Source organism: Monodelphis domestica, chromosome 1 (assembly GCF_027887165.1).
Source record: "Monodelphis domestica isolate mMonDom1 chromosome 1, mMonDom1.pri, whole genome shotgun sequence".
NCBI classification, from domain to species: domain Eukaryota; kingdom Metazoa; phylum Chordata; class Mammalia; order Didelphimorphia; family Didelphidae; genus Monodelphis; species Monodelphis domestica.
Window position 1 is genome coordinate 31,492,257 of NC_077227.1, and position 20,746 is coordinate 31,513,002.

A 20,746-nucleotide genomic window follows, 5' to 3' on the forward strand; every position below is an offset into this window, starting at 1 on the left:
GAACTGGGTTCAAATTAAGGCTCATGACTTGTGTGTTCTTAAGTAAGTTACTTCAACTCTGAGATCTCAGCTATTCCATCTGTAAAATGGATAAGTTAGATTAGATTCACTGTCCAACCTTCTTTTCGGTCTAAAACCTATGTCACATCCTATAGCTTGACCCTAATCGCTCCTGCCTCGCCCACACTAACTAGGGACCCAGGCAATTTGGGGCCCACTGGCACATGGAGATTCCAAATGAGGAGGAGCTTGGGACATCATTTTCAACCTTCTTAGTGGATTTTTGCTGGTTTGGCTTAATTCCTTTCAGTTCTTGGATCCCCCACACTAGTAGATGCTCATTTACACAGCTGCTTTAGAGGAATGGGGGTAGTGGAAGAGATTCCTGTGTCACCCCATGCCCTAATCCCTACTCTGGGCCTCCTTAGACACCTGACCCAGTGGTGGCTTGTGTTGACATTGAGGCCTCTGCTTTTTGTTCTTTTCTTTGGCGTTGGCTTGGGGGAGAAGCTGGCCTTGAAGCTTCACTCACTGCTTCCTCTCCCTGGGCTGGCAGTAATAATTATAGCTCATATTTCTGGAGTGCTTAAATGCTTGCAGGCATTGTCCCATGAAGGAGGTGGCTAGGGGGTGTGAGGGTCTTCAATTTCAATTTACAGAGAGAGAAACCGAGGCTCAGAAAGTTCAAATGACCTTCCATCGGTCACCCAGCTAGGAAGTATCAGAGGTGGGAGCTGAAGACAGACCTCATGCCGCTATGCTCCTCAGGCAATTCGCTATCGAGGTACTTACACAGCATGCCTCCTTTCATCAGCTGATGAGCTCACAGGGGATAAAACCCCCAGATTTTTGCAGCCAGAGAGACTCAGCTGACTGGCCAACCCCACTTCCTCACATCTGGAGTTCCCACAATCCCCTGGGGGATGAGATAACCCATTGTGGGGTTTCCTCCAAATCAGGGAAAATGCCTTTCATCTTGGTTGGCTGGCTTTTCCTTGAGCCAATTTTAGTCTTTACCATCCAGGGGCTGGGACACACCAATATCCAAGGGCAGATGGGCTTCCTGTGACTCCTTCAAGGTCTCTTCCCTCCAGGTCCACCATTTTACCTCCCTTCCCCATGAGTTGGGGGAACATGGACAGCTGAAGGAAATAGATGCAATTGCTGTCCTTTTCCTTGGAACAGGAAGTCAGATAGTGTGTGGGATGATGGTATGTTGGTTCTTGACGTCACTGGTGCCAGGCTTCAGGTTCTGATCAAGCCTGCATGGAAAAAAAATGAAAAGAGAAATCACGAAAGGGAGACTCACTGGACTTATTTTAGAGTTGGGATACAAACAGGATGTTCCGATGGCCTCTTTATCTAAAGAGGACGTGGCCTGGCCATCCTTTTCCATTTTAGGAAGGACACTGGTTGCTTCAAGAGGGTCCAAAGGTGACTGATGGTGAAGAGCCCCCAGGCCAAGCCTTATGAGGGTAGGCTGAAGGAACTGGGTATTTTTAGCCCTGAAAACAGAAGCCTGGGACAGGACATGATAACGAATTTGACAGATTTTCATGTGGAGAGAGGAATAGTCTTTTTCTGCTTGGCCCCAGAGGGCAGAACTAGGGACAATGAATGGAAGTCCCATAGAGGCAAATTGAAGTAGAGAAAAACTTCCTAGCCATGAGATCTGTCCAAAGGGGAAGTTTTAACTTTAACCAACACAACCATAGAGCTACCGAAGGATGTTGGGAGGGATAAGTGGATGGAGAGAAACCTAGAGAGGCCACACGGTTTAGGGGACAGGAAAGCAATCTCTGAGTCAGAAAGACGTGGCTTCCAGTACTCAGGGCATTGGGCTGAGAGTCAGAAAGACCAGTGTTGAAATCCTTCCTCAAATACCTGCTGGCTGTGTGAATCTGGATAAGTCACTCCATCTCTGCTTGCTTCAGTTTCCTTATAATAATAATAATAATAATAATAATAATAATAATAATAATAATAATTACTGCTCAGGGTTGTGAGACCTGAATGAGATAATGTATGCAAAATTCTTTGAAAACTTTTAAAATCCCACCTAATTTATACATAACTACTATAAATCTTAACCTCTTATATGACCTTGGGCAAGTCATTAACCCTATTTGCCTAGCTCTTGCCCTCCTCTCTTAGAGTTGTTTCCGGGATAGAAAGTAAGGGTTTAAAAAAAATTCCCCCTCTTTTTCTCTGAGACAGTAGAGCAAATGTCAATGTGCACGGTAGGTAGAATTTATTTATGAAAACTGTCCATTTAAGAAAATCTCTTATTGCAATGAAATCACAGTGGAATAGGCTACCTGGGAGCTCTTTCTCCTCTGAAATTGTTTCTTTAGTTCATTGTCCTTTTTCCTTTTAGTTATCCAGGAATTTAAAGGGAGGGAGAGAATCTATTAAGGGGGAAAAGGAACAAGCATTTATTAAGTACCTACAATGTGCCTTGGCATTGTGCTAAGTCCTTTAGAAATATTGTCTTATTTGATCCTCGCAACTACTCTTAGTGGTATTATTATTCTATTTTTATCCCCATTTTACAATTGAGGAAACTGAGGCAGACAGCAGTGAAATGACCCACCAAAGGCAACACAATTAGAAAGTATCTGAGGCTAGATTTTAACTTAGGTCTTCTTATCTCTTAGCTACTCAACTACCTTTTAAAATATTCCTGTTGTTAACCCTCTGCTAGAGGTGATATGATGTGAATTTTAGATTTACTACACCCTGCTTAGTCTAACAAAACAGAAATGTCTACACCCTTACTTAAGGATTAAGTATTGAGAAGGATGGCCTATGATAGACATGTGCTAGCAAATGACAAATCAGAAACAACTGACAGACCCCTGGGCTGTCCTAAGTCAAGTTTAAGCTACCATTGGTACATGTAAGACGCAGGAAAGTGATGTAAAAACAGTCTATATATTTGGCATCACTTCCTCTCTCTGGGATATTTTCACAGAGAGGTGGTTCTGGTGGCAGTGTGCTGAGCGTCTTGGCATCTTGGCGTGGTGGCAGCTATTGTCCCAGTTTGGCGATGAGAATCCTTGATACACTACTGGGGAAGCTTAGTAACCTAGTTCAGGTGAGGTGTCTTCTCTGAGTTCTCTCGGAGTTTTGGCTGATTCTTTTCTCCTTTACCTTCCAAAACACTATACTCTTATGAAAGCCTCTAATCTTCTGAAAAGACCTCATGGAGGAGGTCTTTGAACTCCCCTTGGCACAGGCCAGGCAGGAGAAATCCTATACCCTTTCCCTTTCTCTTCTCCTTAATTTTTTCCCTCTATATTAATTAAACCACCATAAAATTTCCAAACTGACTTGGATATTTTATTTGGGATTCCTTCCCTGGCAACCAATTAAATTTAGATTAAGTCACAACCCTAAAATTTCCCCTTACAATTATGGAGTGAGTAGTATGACAGGTTTGAATTGTATAAGATCAGGGTTTAAATCCTGAATTTGACCCTCAATATCTGCATGCCCTTGACCAAGTCACTTAACTCCTGTGTGCCTTATCTACTAAGTCATAGAGGATCTGAGATCTGTGTTGGAAGAAGATCCCTCACCGGGAATACCTTCCACTGTAAAAATCACAGACCTTTCATGCCAGTACCTTCTCTCCTCATGATTTTAAAAGAATATTCATAGGATTCAGAGCTTTGATGGGACTTGGAATCATCTTGTCTACAACCCTTATCTTAGGATAAGGATCCTGAAGTGAGTACAGGTTTTCTGCTGATCCATAGCAGAGGTTGAATTCAAACCTGCTTCTTGTGAATCCAAATTCAGGGTCCTTGAAACTAGACAACATGACAGTGTGGACAGAACTTTGGTCAATCCAACCAACCAGCTAATGATGGAAACTGTGAGGGACAGGGATAGGCAGATGTGTGAGTGAGACATTTGGAGGCTGGAGAGGTACCTTCCCAAGTCCCCTTTGGTTATATATGTTGGGCATACTCAGAGGTTAGGCTACATAGAAAGACACATCCTTGAGGAGGGAGAACTTGACTCCTTTGTATAGTCTCAAGTTTTAGCAAGGGCCAAGAGGATTCTGTTGCTGTGGGAGTGGTCTTTTTTTTAAGCCCTTACCTTCCAACTTAGAATCAGTATTCTGTATTGGTGCCAAGGCAGAAGAGCGGTAAGGGCTAGGCAATGGGGGTTAAATGACTTCCCCACTGATCTGACCATTCCAGAGGGCAATTTGGAACTATGCCCAAAGGGCTATAAAACTGTGCAAACCCTTTGGTCACCTAATATCACTACTAGGACTATAATCCAAAGAGATTAAAAGATAAAGGGGAAAAGGACTTGGTTGTACAAAAATACTTATAGCCACACTCTTTGTGGTGGCAAAGAATTGTAAATTACGGGGATGTCCATCATTTGGAGAATGGCTGAACAAAAAGTGGTATATGTTGGTGATGGAGTATCACTGTGCTATAAGAAGTGATGAACTGGATGATTTCAGAAAAACCTGGAAAGACCTCCATAAACTGATGCAGAGTGAAATAAGCAGAACCAGGAGAACACTGTATACAGAAACAGCCATATTGGATGATGCCTATCTGTGAAAACTTGGCTACTCTCAGCAATGCATAGATCTGGGACAATCCTGAAGGACTTATGACAGGGAATGCTCTCCACCTCCAGAGAAAGAACTCTTAGAGTCGTTTTTCACCAGTGTATTTTCATCAGTGTATTTATATTTTTCTTTTGGGGTTTTGGTTATGTATGAGTTTGCTCTTATAACAATGACCCATATGGAAGTATGTTTTGCATGACAATAAAAATGAAATTGAGAGAGAGAGAGAGAGAGAGAGAGAGAGAGAGAGAGAGAGAGAGAGAGAGAGAGAGAGAGAGATTTCCCCAGATTACACAGATAGGAAGTATCTGGGATCACATTTGAACCTGGGACCTTTCATCTCTAGACCCACCTCTCTATTCACAGAGCCACCTAGCTGTCATTGGTAGTAAATTCTTAAAGGATCAAAGGGCTAGAAAGCTAATAGATACCAGCCATTCTCATATTTTTCAGAAGAGGGAACTGAGGCCCAGAGAGGGGAAGGAACTCATCCAAGGTCCCACAGTAAGTTGCCAAGCTGAATTTTGAACCAAGGCCCTATGATTCCAAATCCAAGTTTTCATCCACTACACTGACTCTCAAGCCAGAGAGGGTGTACCCTATTATGTCTTTCTGAGCAAAGGTTCTGAGCACAATGTAGAAGACAACAAAAGACAATCCCTTTAGGGGCTCTGTGGGCTCAGAATCCAGCCTCCCTTTGCCAATTCCTCCTCCATCCCAAGGTGAGTCATGGCCCAAAGGAGACCCTAGCATGTGTGAGTGAGTATGTATGTGTGTGTATGTATGAGCATGGATAGGTATGTGAGTGTATGGATGGGGAACATGGGAAATGAAGATGCCTCAGGAGCAGGGGATGATTGGCTACTCCCACTGGGCTGCAATCAGGCTTAGGAATGGCAGACTTAGCCCCAAGTTAGCCGCCCAACCTACTCAGATGCTGGGAAAATGATATGCCTGGCAGAGAGTATCGGCATCCTGAAGAACTCAGGAAGCGCTGGCCTCCCTGGTGCCGTGGGAGAGGGGCTGGGCTCAAGGCCATTTCCTGCCTGGGGAGGTCAGGCCACGGGCTCCTAGCTTCAGTACTCCCAGGCTGGGGGGGGGTTAGGCTCCTCTACCTCAGAGCTGTGGCTGTACCCCTCACCCCAGAGACACAGACAGAGAGGGCTAATTTAACAACACATTCCCTGAGGATGACTGTGATGGCTCTCATTTCTATAGAGCTTCAAAGTGTACAAAGCACTATTTTCAATGATCTCATGAGGTAGCTCCAGAGAATGAAACCCAGAGGGGAAAAAGTGATCAAATGATCAGGATTTGAACTCAGATCTTATGACTCCCAAGTCAATTCCTGAGCTACTACATCAAACCGGCAACCCATCATCTTAAGCATTCACTATATTTATTTTTTAAAGTTTTATCATTGGCTTTTGTTTCTTATATTATGTTCATTTCTAAATATCCTCCTTCTTTCCTGAGCAAGTCCTCTCTTTTAATATTAAAAATGAGAAGTAACCCCAAACTCATCAATACCAACTGACATATTGATCTTGTCTGATTGGCTATCCAACAGTCTGTACCCATAATCTTCCCCCTCTCTCTGGCACTTTTCCATCTTCTCTCTGTGGCTAAGCTTGTTCAATCAACCAAACAACCCATCACCAAACCTTTACTGAAAGCCTCTGTGTCAGGTACTATGGCTACAAAGACAATAAAAATAAAAGGAGCAAATTACCCAGAATTCCATTCCATTTTAGATTTCTCTTGGTTTCCATTGTTGTGATTGTGGTGTCTATTTTTTCTTCTTGGTTCTGTTAAGTGGCAACACAAACCCAGCTGAAGTCCAAAAGAAGGGGAAGACACAACAATAATAATATTCTACAATCTAACATGATATTTTACTAGACAGGGCCAAAATAAAGGTCCTCTGTGAGGTCTGAGATCAAGATCAACTTAGAGAAGATCTAGACGAGCTCCTTGGAGGAGGTATCATTATTTTAAGACAGGATTTGAATGAGGGGCACAGAAATACAGGGAGTAAATGGAAAGCATTTCTAATCCTTTGGAGAGCCAAATTCTGATTGGTTTTCATGATGAATCTTGATGTTGGAGAAGAAACTATGAACTAAACCTCTCAGTAAAGAGTTGGGGGACGATGGCTGTGGAATGTGGTCTATGTTATTAGATGTGTTCATTGATTTGCTTACCTTTGTCCTTGTTGCAAGAGAGGAAGGGGTTGATCTGCTTCTGAACATCCCTTTTGCTTTTTTGAACCTCTACTTTCCATCTTCGAATCAATATTCGTGTATCGGTTCCAAAGCAGAAGAGTGGTAAGGGTTAGGCAATGGGGGTTAAGTTGCACATATAGGAAGTGTCTGAGGCCAGATTGGAACCCAGGACCTTCTATCTATGAGCCTGAATGTCTCTCCACCGAGTCACCTTGCTGCCTTGCAATGATTCAATAACTGATGAGTGCCTTGAGGGCACGGACTTGTTTTATTCCACAGTAGATGCCTAATAAATGTTTGTTGGATTGAAGTGAATTTTATGGATGAAATTGTGCCCCAGATGACCCAATCAAAATCTGGGTTCTCTATTTCCCCATTTTATTCCAGAGAGAGCAGCAAGGACCCTTAGATCCAGAGTCCTGGATCCAGTTTGATCCAAGGCAAAGACTTGGAGAGACCCCAATTCCCAGCTCAACCTTTGGCATATCCCCATGAAGAATAGACTCCATCTGTCTGGTGGGAAGGAGGAAGGATGGAGCCAAAGTCTTCCTGCCAGGAATACATAGTTGTGGTTGCCTGGAAGCTAGGTATTGTAAACCTGATGCTCTGACCACTAAGCTGTTCTCCCCTGGGTACCGAGGTGGGGGGAAGACTGCCAGGGTTGTTAGAAGAAGGGTCGGTTGGGTAAGCAGATCGGCAGACAGCGACCCATGCAGGGGAAGAAGGAGTGGGTTCTGGGGGAGTTCAGCCAAGGGAAGATTATTTCCACTCAGTGGGGTCTGGGGGGAATGAGCTGTGGGTAAGGGGAGGATGTGCTAGACAACAAGTGTCTTGCATCCCAGCCAGGGTGGTCTTTTCTGGCCTGATCCCCATCCCAGAACCCCAGGTCGACTTGTGGTTTTGCGTGTTTTAGTGGGAGGAGTGTAGAACTTGGGATTCAGGAATGAATGAACAAATGAACATTGATTAAGCACTTACCGTAGTGGGCAGCTGTGTGGCTCAGTGGCTAAAGAGCCAGGCCTAGTGAAGGGAAATCCTGAGTTCAAATCTGGCCTCAGCCACTTCCCAGCTGTGTGATCCTGGGCAAGTCACTTAGCCCCACTGCCTAGCCCTTACCACTCTTCTGCCTTGGAACCAATACACAGTTCTGGTTCTAAGACAGAAAGGAAGGAAAAAAAATTTTAAAGGGCTTACCATGTACTAATTCCTGTTCTGAGCGCTAGATGTACAAATTCACAAGTGAAGTGGTCATTGCTCTCAAGGAGCTTCTACAGATGGAGGCAACCAGAGAGGAGGGGCCAGCAGAAGGGCAGAAGGAAAGGCCCAGTGGTTCTTAGGGTGGGCCCTAGTTACCGCATCTCTCAACTGGGACTACTTAGACCTCCCCAGATCCCTTGAAGGCTTGTTCTGCAGATCAAAAGAGATAATAGATGGGGGGATGTGGAGCTATGAGAGACCTGGGATGTGATATAGTTTTAGGGTTATGGGTCTAGAGCTAGAGGGCAATTTGGTCAATCTCTTCATTTTATAGACGAAAGGAGGTCCCAAGATTAGCGTGGGATGGGGTGGTGGTGAATTTACTTACCCCTCTGAGGATTATCACCTGACCTTTGGCAAGTAATTTAACTTCCCTTGGCCTCAATTTACCCATCTGTAAAATGAAAGGATCAGCCTCTAGTCCTATGATTATATGGTCTTATCTGGATTTGTGCAAGTTACCTTCTGTAGCTGGGTTTTGGACTTCTCTTTTGTAAGATGCAGGGTTGTTCTAGATGACTCAGAAGACCCTGTTAGCTCTAGGCCCCCTGTTCTTTATTGACCCAAGGTTATGGGCTAGAGTGGCATAGGTGAGCACAGATCATATAAGGCATAGGGACACGCAATCAACAAACATTTATTAATTGCCTGCTATGTACAAGGCACATGGGGTACAGAGAAGAAGAAACAACCCACTGGCCTCAGCTGGATTGTTTTTTTTTTTTTTACTTAAAAACATTTTCTTTTGGCAAATTTAATTTTCATCATAAAAACAATTGCATCCTTAAAACTTCCAGGCAGTCTTCTGGCTTGGCCAATTCTTTACTTAGGCAATCTCTCAAGAGAGAAATACTGAAAAATACAGTCACTGTAGCAAACAATAGACAGGAGTTATTTTTAATGTGTGACCAGACCTTGGGGCCCCTCCTCCTCCCTCATTCAGATTCCCTGCCTTTCAGTCATCCTATCGGCCTTTATCACCTTCCTGTCTCCCATCTGGGAATCAGGGTTAGGGCCTCTCCTCATCCTCTGCCTCCCAGTTTGATATCTCCAGTTGTCTGCGCCCTAGAGCTGTTGGGAGCAGAGAGATAGGCACCACTAGCAATTCCCTCTTCTCCCTCCCTTTTCCAAGGCCTCTACTTCCTAATGCTTTACCCCTCCCCCCCATCTGTCTGTCTGTCTGTATGTCTCTGCCTCTCTCTTTGTCTCTTTCTCTCTGTCTCTGTCTCTATCTCTCTGTCTCTCTATCTCTGTCTCTCTCTGTCTCTATCTCTATCTCTCTGTCTCTCTCTCTGTCTCTATCTCTGTCTCTATCTCTCTGTCTCTCTATCTCTGTCTCTCTCTGTCTCTGTCTCTATCTCTGTCTCTGTCTCTATCTCTCTGTCTCTCTCTGTCTCTATCTCTGTCTCTATCTCTCTGTCTCTCTCTGTCTCTCTCTCTGTCTCTATCTCTCTGTCTCTCTATCTCTGTCTCTCTCTGTCTCTATCTCTGTCTCTGTCTCTATCTCTCTCTGTCTCTCTATCTCTGTCTCTCTCTGTCTCTGTCTCTCTCTCACTGTCTATCTGTCGGCCTCTCTCTCACTCTCTCTCTGTCTGTTTGTCTGTCTGTCTGTCTCTCCTTTTTTCTGGGCAGTCAGTAGCAGAGCAAGGGTAGAACCCAGGTTGGCTGTTGAGACACTTGGTGCTTTTTCCATCATCTCATGTTTTGGTTCTGCCTCATCTTGGTATCACCTTTCCCCATCCCTGCCCAGTGTAGGGGAAGTCTAGGATGACATGGCAATCAGCACATAGCTCTGGCTATAGTTCCAATGTGGAACTATATGTTCTAAGGTTTCCCCCATTTTTCTGGGATGGTATTGGAGCGTTCAAATGTGATATGACTAGTGGTGTTGCTGACTCCACCAGTTATTAACCAGCACATGTGTCTGTGGTGGAGAGGTTGGTTCTGATGGTTGAGCCTTGACCAGGGAAGGTGGGGCACTTGTCTTGGCAGTAACTAGGTAAAGCTATCAGATAAATATTTACTACTGATAATAGCTAGCATTTACGTTGTGTTTTCAAAGTGCTTTATAAACATCTACTTGATCCTTGCAACAACTTTGGTAGGGAGGTGCTATTATTATCCTAAATTTACAGATGGGGAAACCAAGGCAGACAGAGGTTGAGTGACCTACTCAGCACCACACCACTAAGAAGCATGTGATATTGTATTTAAACTCGGGTTTTTCTGACTCTTAATCTACAATCTACAGAAGTTGCCTCTTAAGTTTGTAGAATGAATTGAGATTGAGCTGTAAATTGTACTTGACCAGCAGGGGATCCCCTGACCCAGATCTTCAAATAGTTCATGGGGCTGGATGGTTTCTAGAGTTTGTGTCTCAGAGGGAGGAAACAGATCAGCCTGAGCCAAAGCCCACAGCAATTATCAAAGGCTTAGGGAAACACGAGAGTCCTCTATGATTCCTTTGGTAGTTTATTTGATTTCTCAAAGGGAAGACGGCATGATGTCATGAAAAGAGCCTGGGTTTGGAGGGAGAAGACCTGGGTTCAGATCTTGGCATTGTATTTTGCTTCCCTGTGTGATGTTAAGTAAGTCATCTCCTACCTCATCTGTCAAATGTCAGTCAGACTAAAGGATCTCTGAGGCCCCTTCCAGCGCTAACTTCTGGATCTTGTAATGATTTGCTAAGGAAGCCTACCTGTATGATAATCTGAAGAATGGAGCAGAATCTCAGGGATTAGGGAACTTGGATAGTGACTAATCACACCACTGTTTTGGAAGATGGAGGCAGTATTTAGTTGGGGTAATCAAAGGGAAGGAGAGGCAGAGACTGGTGAATTCCAGTACCGGCCCCTTGAATGAACACTAGCCCAAAGGGTAATGGGATGTCATGGAGGAGGGCGGGTTCCTGCTTATTTGAGACCTTCACGCAAAAATGACATGAGCATTTGCTGTAGAAGGGATTCTATTCTGGGTTCTGGTTTGAGCTAGAGAACCGCTATGGTTCCTTTTAATTCTGAAAATTTGTGATTCTGGGTGAATTGATCATTGACCCAAAGAGACTTTAGTGCAGAAGGGTGCAGCTGTCCTATATGGGTGTCCTGGGGAGTTTTCCCTTAAATGAGTTAGGAGAAAAAAAAAGAAGTTACCTCCTTTGGAACAATGAGAAATCAGTCTCAGAGAAATAGATACAGATGTGTCCAGACTATGAAAACCCCTACTCTAGCTGGCCATGCCCCTTCCATACCCCTTTGTGACTGAGGTTGCAGGAATGCAGGAACACTTCCCTGGAGAGGGCAAGGCAGCTAGGTAGAAAGGAACAACATATTCTTGAGTTTCCCCTCCCCCAGATCTCTTGTGTTCTATAATAAAATGTTTGTAGACTGAATGATTCCTCCAATGAGGACAAAAACCAAAATGAAACAAGCATTGAAGAGAGCAGACCTCTGCTGCTTTCATCACCCACTTTATCCTCTTTGTGAGATAATGGAAATATCTCTGAATCATCAATCAGAATATCTGAGTTTAGATCCCACAGTTCTGAACCTCTAATACCCCTAATGGGGGGTATTAGCTATCATCCCTGAGAACAATCCAAAGTTTTCAAGGCATTGGCAAGTAGAATATTTACTGGGACAGCAATGCTGAGGTACCCATGGGGTATATAGAGAATAGAGTATTTGGGTTGGATTTAAGAAACACTGGTTCACTGGGCAGCTGGGTAGCTAAGTGGATTGAGAGACTAGAGATGGGAGGTCCTAGGTTCAAATCTGGCCTCAGACACTTCCCAGCTGTGTGACCCTGGGCAAGTCACTTAACCCCATTGCCTAGCCCTTACCACTCTTCTGCCTTGGAACCAATACACAGTATTGATTCTAAAGTGGAAAGTAGGGGGTTAAAAAAAGGAAAAAAAGAAATGCTGGTTCAAATCTCATTTCTGACACTTTTTGACATTGTGAACTTGAGCATATCAGAGGGTCTCAACTTCTTCATCTGTAAAATGAGGATTGTAATTTTTTAAAACTTGTATTCATCCACTTATTCAAAGATATTGTATTTTCTCAATTACATGTAATAACAATTTTCAACCTTCATTTTCCAAAATTATAAGATCTGAATTGTCTCCCTCTCTCTGCCCCTCCCTTCCTCCCCCCTCTCAGAGATGATAAGCAATTTGATCTGGGTTGTACACATATTATCATATAAAACATACTTCCATATTGGTCATTGTTGTAAGAGAATCCTCATCTAAAACCCAACCTCAGAATATAACCATAAATAAACTAGTGTGAAAGAGAGACTGTTGTGATCCGCACCTGACCCCAACAGTTCTTTCTTTGGCGATGGATGCTATCAATCTCTAAGAATTGTCCCAGATCATTGAAGATCCTAACATTGGCACTATCCTGGTGGCAGCCCTTTGTAAACCTTGAGGAGCCATAGAATTACCAGTTATTATAACACAGATTTGCATGAATTAAATAGAAGTGATTTGGACCCGAGAAAATTTCCAACTCTTAAATTCACAAGAGCTGGAGGGGATAAAAGACCCAGAGGAATGTCTCCTGGGCTTCCTCCAGCCACAAGTGCTTGATGAATGGTACAAAACACTCAACAAGCTCAAAACCTGGCCAGCCTTTCTCTCTCCAGTTGATCATAATTCTGAGGAGCCGGCAGAGGGATTGGTTTTGACTAATGGCATCTGGGCTATAAAGGAATCTTGTTTGGTTGAGGCGGCACAGACCCCTTGAGCCCATTCCCCTGTCTCAGCATTGTCTTCTTCCAGTTTCCCCTCTCTGGATCTAATAATAACACCTTGTATTTACAGAGTACTTAGCTCAGAGGGGCTTTATAGCTATAATCTAATTGAGTCTGGGAGAAGGGAGGGAAGATCAGGGAAAGAAGTTCCCTCCTTTGGAACGATGAGGAATCAGAGGCTCAGAGGAATGCATCCATGATGGGTCCAGACTGTGAAGATGCCTTCTCCAGATGGCCAAGCCCCTTCCTTACCCCTCTGAGAGCTGTCTGAGGTGGCAGCATCTTGCTAGTCTGGACCTGCTTCAATAAGGGGGAAGGGACCCAGAAGATATTGTTAAGGATTCCCCTATTACTGACCTGTATCTGTATCTGTATCTGTATCTGTATCTGTATCTGTATCTGTATCTGTATCTGTATCTGTATCTGTATCTGTATCTGTATCTGTATCTGTATCTGTATCTGTATCTGTATCTGTATCTGTATCTGTATCTATCTGTATCTGTATCTGTATCTATCTGTATCTGTATCTGTATCTGTATCTGTATCTATCTGTATCTGTATCTGTATCTGTATCTGTATCTGTATCTGTATCTGCATCTGCATCTGTATCTATCTGTATCTGTATCTGTATCTGTATCTGTATCTGTATCTGTATCTGTATCTGTATCTGTATCTGTATCTGTATCTGTATCTGTATCTGTATCTGTATCTGTATCTGTATCTAAGACCACAGCCCAACATAAGAAACTTTCCCCAGGGACACACATAATACAAGCAAGACACACAGGGAAAGCCACCTAGATATTTATTTATTAGATATTATTTATTATATGTTATTATAATAATATATTATTATATGTTATTTATTTGGGACAACTATGCTGAGGGACTCATGATGTATGTAGTGAAAAGAAGGTGGAAATTGGATTCCAGAGACACAGGTTCGAATCATGTTTCTTAGAGTTACACTGTTCTTCCATAGGAGGGTTAGCAGTTACTAAATATAGCCTTAGAAATAGCCTAAGAAGTCATTTAACTTCAACTCTCTAATTTCACAAATGAAGAAACTGAGGTCTACAGAGATTACTTCAAAGTCACAAAATAGTAAGGATTTTAAGGTTTCTTTGTAGCCTTAGGGCTTAGCACAGCATCCTACAAGTAAGTAATAATAATAGCTAACAAATGCTAACATGTATATAGGTCTTACTGTGTGCCAAGCACTTTACAGTTATTATGTTATTTGATACTGACAACAACTCCAGGAGGTAACTGTAATTATTAACACATTTTAAAGATAAGGAACTGAGTAAATAGAGCTTAGGTGGCCCGAAGATTATATAGTTAGTATCTAAATATGGATTTGAACTCAGGTCTTTCTGACTCCAAGATAAGTGCTCTAACCATTTCATCACCTAGCTGCTCCATTAATAAATGCTTTTGGATTAATAAATTAAGTGACAGACTGATGATTTGAACCCAGATCATCTGACTCCAAATCCAGCACCACTTTCCCACATATCACTTTGCCTCTAAGATCTTGTTGTCCCTATGGGAAACACGTTAATTCTAGAGCCACCAGCCCAGGCTTGGGTTTTCCTTGCTCATATAGCAGAGACAGTCTCAGAGAGGGAGAGAGATTGGTGCCTTGTAGGGGCTCTGGCAGCAAGCCCTGCCTTTCTGCTCTCACATTTTTAGTCTCTGGAAGTGGTAATGACATCAGGGTGACATTACGAATGAAAGGAGAATTAACTCTTGTTAGGGAACATCTCAGCTTTAATATCTGATGACCAGAGCTGACTTCCTTATAGACAGTAAAATAAGCAAACATAAAAATCAAGAAATAAGGGCTAGTGGGTCAGGAGATGTTCAGATCCTACCTTTGTCACTTACTAGCTATATCACTATACCTTATACTGTACCTTATACCTTATACCTTATACTGTACTTATACTATACTTATACTTATATACTTATACCTTATATACTTATACTTATACTTATATACTTATACCTTATACTGTACTTATACTTATATACGTATACTGTACCTTATACCTTATACTGTACCTTGTCTGGGTCTCAATTTCATTCGTATAGTAATTTATACATAATCATTTGCATGGTAGTTCATGAATCTATTTTACAAATAAGTAAATGAACACAATGGGGTACATGGTCCAACATTTTTTATTGCTGGGATGAGGTGTGATCCAACAAGTTTAGGGTTAGAGTGCTAAGAGTTACAGAGAGTCCCAATCTACATGGATGGAGGGAATTCCAAAATCACAAACTCCTGAAGCATTTAAAGTGGAGATTAAAGGTATTAACAAGGGAGGGCCTTTGCTATGCATGGGGTGATTTAAAAAACCCACGCATTATTTTGTCATGCCATCTGACAAAGAAAAACCAAACATACAAAAAATAAAAATGGACAAACAAGGGAACTATTTTGTACTGAAAGGAGCCATAGACAACAAACCAATATCACTAATAATCTTATAAACACCAAATGCCTTAGCATACAGATTCATAAAGGAAACATCTGAGCTACAAGAAGACATAGATGGTAACATGGAAGTGACAAAAAATTTCAATATCCCCTTCCTCAGTTTTGGATAAGCTTAACAGAAAGATAAATAAGAAGGAAAATATAGAACTGTACAAATTCCTAGGGAAATTGAGCTAAAAGACTCATGGCATCTATTAAATGGGACAGCAGAAGAACATACACATTTCTCAGCATCATTTGAAACTTTTACAAGAATTGACCATGTTCTAGGGCACAGAGATATTGCAAACAATTATAAAGATTCACATATAGTTAATACATTCTTTCTAGATCACAATGCAATAAAAATAGTGATTGGTTCAGGGACCACAAACAAAAGATATAGATTCAAATGGAGACTTAAAAATGAAATGCTAAATGATGAGTTAGTAAAAGAAAAAAATCAACCAATAACTATATGAAAAAGATAATGATGAAACAACATACCAAAATTTTTGGGATATAGCTAAAGCAGCCCTCAGACCAAAAAAAAAAATCATAACCGTATAGACATAAAGTAACAAAATAGAGAAAAATAATTAATGAACTAGCTATGCATTTTTGAAATTAGAAAGTTAACAAACTCAGAATGAGCACACAGGAAGAGATATTAAATTTTGAAAAGGAATAGATAAATTGGAAACAAAAAATAAAAATAAATGACAAATAAGACTAAAAGTTAGTTCTTTTAAAAAGCCAATAACCTTGATAAACCCTTTGTTAATATGATTAAAAGGAGAAGAAAACCAAGTTAACAAAATAAAAAATGAATAAGAAAAATATCACAGCAAAACTGGAAGAAATAAAAGGAATAATCAGAACATTTATATGATAACAAGACTGGGAACCATAAAAAATACCTTTAAAATATAAATATAATACCTTAGAAATAATTTTATGTTATCAAAAGACAAGTTAGAGATCTTAAATAACTCAGTCTCAGAAAAGGAAATAGATTCAGATGTAAAGGAACTACCAAAGAATAAAAACTTTTGGATTTCATGGATTCACAAGAGAATTCTAATAGACTTTTAATGAATAATTAGTAAGCATAGAGATAGAAAGCACGTCATCAGAATTCTTTTATGAGGCAAAATCTAATCCTAATGCCTAAGCCTGGGGGAGATAAAAGACAGAAAGAAAACCATGGGTCAATATCATTAATAGACATTGACTCAAATTTATTTTGATACGTTTTCCAATTACATGAAAAATAATTTTTAACATTTAAAAAATTTTGAGTTCTAAATTCTCTCTTTCCTTCCTTTCCCTTACTTCTCCCTTCTCTTATCCCTCCCTAAGCTGGCAAATAATTTTGATATACTTTATACAACTGCAGCCATGGAAAACACATTTCTATAAAATCATGTTGTGAAAGAAAAAACAGTCCAAAAGAAAAACCACATGAAAATAAAGTAAAAAAACAGTATGCTTCAATCTGTATTCAGAGTGCATTATTTATCTCTCTGAGGGTGAATAGCATTTTTATTATAAGTCCTTCAAAATGTTGGCTCAAAGACAAAACTCTTGTAGTAAAAAAGATTACAGCAATTTATTTTTAAAAATCTTTTATTATGTCCATGTAGGATTTATATCAGGAATTCAAATCTGGTTCAATATTAGGAAAATAATCAACAATTAATCTTATTAAAACCTAAAACATCCCAAACTACATGGTCATCTCAATGGATATAGAAAAGTCTTTGATAAAGTATAGCTCTTTTGGTCTAAAAACCCTACAAACTATAGGCACAAAGGGGTCTTTTACTTATTCATTTATTTGTTTGTTTATTTGTTTATTTAAATTTAATTTTATTGATTAATTAAGAACATTTTTCCATGGTTACATGATTCATGTTCTTTCCCTCCCCTCCTCCTACCCTCCCTCCCATAGCCAACATGCAAATCCACTGGGTTTTACATGTGTCATTGATCAAGACCTATTTCCATATTATTAATATTTGACCTAGGGTGATTGTTTAGATCCTCTATCCCCAATCATATCCCTATTGACCCATGTGATCAAGCTGCTGTTTTTCTTCTGTGTTTCTGCTCCCCCAGTTCTTTCTCTGGATGTGGATAGCATTCTTTCTCATAAGTCAAAGGGGGCTTTTAAAATATGTAAAGCATCTTTCTAAAACCTAAAATAAGCACTATGTGCAATGGAATTACAGGACTTTTAAAAATAATAAATATGGAAATGAAGAAAGAAAGTACACTCCTGTTTCCAGTTGTGGAAATGCTAGCAACAGTAATAAAACAAGAGAAATGAAAATCCTAAAAATAAGTAGAGATAAAATAATCCTTATTTGCTGATGATTTGATGACTTGGAAAATCCCAGAAATCAGAAAAGATACTAAATGAGACAACAGTTTTAGCAAAGCTGCAAATTACAAAATAAACTCCCCCAAATAAATGGCATTTCTATATAATAACAAAACATGAGACGCAATAACAGAAAGAAAAATCTCATTCCAAATAACTACAAAATGCATAAAATATCTGGATATTGACCTACCAAAGCATACAAAAGACTTGGGTAGATTCAATGACAAATGTTCCTTAGGGGCAGCTAGGTGGCTTAGTGGGTAGAGAGCTAGACCTAGAGATAATAGGTTCTGAGTTAAAATCTAGATTCAGGCACTTCCTTGTTTAGGACCCCTAGCAAGTCACTTAGCCCCAATTGTTTAGTCCTTACTGCTCTTCTACTTCTACTTTGGAGCCAATACCATTTCTTAAAGCTATAAAGACCAGCTTAAGTAGGTGGAATATCCACTGCTCATGACTAGACTATGCCACTGCCAATGCATTAAAAAGGACATCACTCCCCAAATTACATCACACTTTAATATTATATTACTCAAATTGCCAAGGGGAATAATTTATAGCATTTGATAAAATGAGATAAAAATTCACTTGAAAAGGCAAAAGATCTAGAAGTTCAAGGGAAATAATAGGAAAAAGGAGAGAGGAAGAGGATAGTACTTTCAGATCTCAGACTATATAAGTAAACCATCTGCTTTGGCAAAAATGAAAATAGAGTGATAGATCACTGGGGCAGATAAGGGAATTTATTAAACAATAGAACTCAATAACCCAGTTTTAGATAAAGTAGATAATGTAAATTACCTAGATAACCCCCCCTAATTTGATAAGAACTGCTGGGAAGACTGGAAAGAAGTCTAGCAGAAATTTGGATTAATCTAACAGTTTATGCATAACATTCTTTACAATACATTCTAAATGAATACGGGACCCTAATATGAAAGATCATGTTCTAAAAAACTTAGAAAAGAAATAGGTCCTCTACCGCTCACAAACAGGGGCAGGAGATATATCCTCAATCCACCAAGACACAGAGACAATTATAAAAGATAAAATAGATGCTTATTATTTGATAATGAAGAGACTCTATACAAACAACATTAATGAACCTAAGAAAGGGGAAGTGGTCAAGTGGGGAAAAAGATCTTTGTATCAAATTTTTCTGATAAAGGTTTGCTATCCAAGATATATAAACCATAAATGCACACAGGCGTGTGTATGTATATATAAAAACATATATGTTAATAGCTATTCCCCTAATAGAAAAATGGTCAAAGAATATGAATAGCATTTCTCAGATTATTTATTATTTCTTACCAAATTATTTATAACCACATGAAAGAATATTCCAATTCACTAATGATAAGAGGAATTCAAATCAAAACAATCATGAAGTTTCAACTCAGACACTGAAAATTGGCCAAAAAAAGATGAAAAAAGTGGTAATAGTCAAAATTGAAGAGGTTATGGAATGATGGGCATAACTATACATTATTGGTGGAGCTATAAAATAGTACAACCATTTTAGAAAGCAATTTGCAAATTATGCAAATAAAGTGACTAAAATATCCATACCTTTTGAGCCAGAGACTCCATTACTTGGTTTGTACCCAAGGGAAGCCATTGGTAAGAAAACTCTTCATGTACACCAAAATGTTTATAGCAGCACTTTTGGTGATAAATTAAGAACTGGAAACAAAGTAGATGCCCATCAGTTGGGGAAAGGCTAAACAAATTATGGCACATTCATTTAATGGAGTTTAATGGGCTGTAAGAAATGATATGTGTGATGAATACAGAGAAGTCTGAAAAAAATCTGTATGCATTAATGATCAATAAAGAAGGCAGAGCCAAAAAAGCAATATACACAGTAACTACAATGTAAATGAAAAGAACAACCACATACCAAAAAATCAAATGAAATGTGACAAAATTCTAAAGATCCAACAGGACTAGAATGAAAAGATATGAGAGCATGCTACCAATCTACTCCTTCAAGGAGGTGGGAGGTTAACAGGTATTGTACACTACTATGTAGTTTTAGACCTTTTTAATGTATTGATCAGTTATGCTGAATTTTTTTTCCTTTCTAAAAAATTGCTATTTATTCTATAGGATGAATCTTTGGAAGAGGGAAGGGAGGGACACTGGGAAAAACCTCGAATGATGTAAGAAACAGAAGACATCAGTAAAAACTTATTTAAAAAAAAAACCCAGGGAGGATCTTGGGTAGTAAAAACTTTGTGAGTGGGAACGGTCTTCCAGGAAAAACTTCTCTGGAGCCCAGATCTCGGATCCCATCCCAACTGCAGCGTTGACCTAGTGAATTGAAACCCGAGTCCAAGTCTTAGAATATTAGCGTCAGCTCTGTATCATGTCAGCCAATGCCTGGGCCAAGTTAGGCAGAGATGCTGCCTGAGACCAAGTTGACCATATCTTGTGAGCCCTCTTGTCCACTGCTAATGCTCTGAGTTGTTTTGGCTCCCTACTCTCCTGCCATTTCCTATCCTTCATGATGGGGTTTGGACCTCAAGCTCCCTGTGCTTGCCAGGTCTTTTGATTTATTTACATGGGGGAATGCCATCCTATTTATTGTTCGATATCAATGATTGGATAAGGATACTTATTCCTGCCCCCCTCCTTTGAGAGTTCTTATTAATGATTAATTCTTCAGCACCAAAGCTCATTAGTAGGGAGTGGGGAATTCAACAAGGGCTTCTTTTCACCAACTGGGATCCTCCATATCCTTTAAAGCTCATCCATGTCCCACTTCTTTCATGAAGCCTGCCCTGATGAAACCATTCTACAACTGGCTTTCCTTCCTTTGCTTATGCTTTTTGGAATCAGTTCCATAAAATATACCACTGGCTATAAATACATCTGAACTACCCACCTTTATACCTTTTCCATCTACCTCCTATTCTCTATTTCCACTTCCCCCACCCTTGTTCAGGGTCCTCTGGCAATGGCTCCCTAATCATGGCTCTTCATCTCCAGCTTCTCTTCAATCTAAATCATTTTTCATAGCACCC